Genomic DNA, 2,065 nt, shown 5'->3' with positions numbered 1-2,065 from the left:
TATTCTGCAAATGTTATTTTATAATATGCTAGCATAACAAATTTACCTGTGTTTCCTTCAACAGCCACTTCTCAGTTAATTTTTGTTTTGTCCTCTGCAAGACCTTTAAATCTTTCTCTCTCTCTCTCTCTCTCTCTCTCTCTCTCTCTCTCTCTCTCTCTCTCTCTCAATCTTAGCTCATAGCTCATGTTTCTACTATTTTCTATACTTACTTTTTGACAAATTTTATTTATCCCCACAGTTTTAAGTGTCATCTATACATTGCCTCTGATATTTCTATTTCTACATAGAACTTTTTCATCCACCTCAAAAAATAATGTAGTCAATCATCTGTAAAGCATCACCTCCTGTCTATCTAATACAGAGCACAAACTTAACACAGCCAAGGAGATTTGAAGATAAAATAGAATAAATTAAACTATAAACATTGAACTTATTGTTGGTTAAAATGTTGTTGAATTGAGAGACATGGTTACAAAGGAGGGTTACTCCATTCCACCCATGATTTATTTTAACTTTAATTTTCTGCACAACAGTGTTGTAACTCACTTTGACTTGGAAGACAGTATAAGACACGTGATTATAAAAGAAGGTCAAGTTCTGAAAGCCCTATTGATTTGTTATCATACTGATGAGGCATTCTCTGGATTGATTTTATATGTTCAAAGGTTCAGTGATCAGAAAGACCCTTCTGACTTACAGTGCTATAGGATTCTCAGTCAGTCAAAGGGACCAAGACCCATAAATTCATTCCTTTCCTAATTTAACGAGGAAGGTGTTGATAGCCAAGATTATTCCACAAGAATATGATACATAGACACTATTAAGAGAACACCTCACCTATCTATAGTGTTTTCAGACTATCCTTTGCTTCTCAGGAGGTGTGTTGACATTCTTTGTCTGCCTGAGAGCCAGGCTGGAAGCTTCCTGAGATTCAGTTTCCTAAAAAGCCTCCAAAGAGCTCCTTTAACTTCCTGGTTCCTGAGGTTGTAGATGACTAGATTTAACATAGGGGCAATGAGCATGTAGAAGATGGCAACTTGGCGGTCTTGTTTTAGGTTGTAGTTAGATGACAGTTTGAGGTACATGTGAACCAAAGAACCAAATAGAAATTTACAACAAGGACATGAGAGCCGCAAATAGACAGAGCTTTCTGCAGGGCAGCAACTGAGTGCATTCGAGCTATGATAACACCTATGTAGACATAGGAGCCAAAAATGAAGAAGAAGGGGCTGGTCACCACAGCTACACCCTCAGTGAAGATTGACCAATGGTTGAGTGCAGGAGAGCTTCAGCAGAGGAGTGATGTCACAGAAGAAGTGAGTGACCTGGTTGTCACAGAAGGTTAAACTAGTGACCAGCACACTGTACAGGAGACTGTTAAGGCTGCCCACAACCCATGAGGTCAATGTTATTCTCAGACAGAGGCTGTGGCTGACAATGGCAGAGTATCTTAAAGGGTCACAGATGGCAACATAGCGGTCATATGCCATGGCAGCCAGCAAGTGAACTTCCATGCTGCCCACTGCCATAAAGAACAGCTGTACCATACAGTGGTTATAGGAAATACTTCCATCCACAGACAGTGTGCACCAGCATCTGAGGAACTGTGATGGTTGGTAGAGATATGTCAATCAAGGAGAGCTTGGCTGAGAAGGAAATACATGGGGGTCTGAAGCTTGGGGTCTGAGAAAACAACAAGTACTAGTAGGGTATTGCCCTTAACTGCCATCAGGTATATGACAAGAACAACTCCAAAGAAAACTGGCTGCATCTCTGGCCTGTTGGACAAGCCCAACAACACAAATTCAGTCACTTCTGTCCTGTTTTTAGTGGCCATAAGTCATGCTCTACATCACCTGCAAAGATGTAAGATCAGAGCTGGAAAAAAAAGAGAAAGATGTCAAGGCTCAAACAAATCTCAGAATCTCTTCATCTTAAGTAGGTCACTCATTGAAACAAGTAAATGTTCCTAACCTTCAACATCAAGAAACTCACTTTTGTTCTTTTGGTAATGCTGTTCCATCAAGTCAACTGAACTAACATGAGAGTTAAAAGTTATTGT

General features: G+C 39.9%; 1 pseudogene; it reads right to left on the bottom strand.

Moving 5' to 3' along the window:
* Positions 1–860: 860 nt before the first annotated feature.
* On the bottom strand, positions 861–1,840 carry LOC118581268 (annotated as a pseudogene).
* Positions 1,841–2,065: the final 225 nt, after the last annotated feature.

The sequence above is a fragment of the Onychomys torridus genome, chromosome 4, assembly GCF_903995425.1.
Source record: "Onychomys torridus chromosome 4, mOncTor1.1, whole genome shotgun sequence".
Lineage (NCBI taxonomy): Eukaryota > Metazoa > Chordata > Mammalia > Rodentia > Cricetidae > Onychomys > Onychomys torridus.
This window is presented reverse-complemented; position numbering and strand designations above follow the sequence as displayed.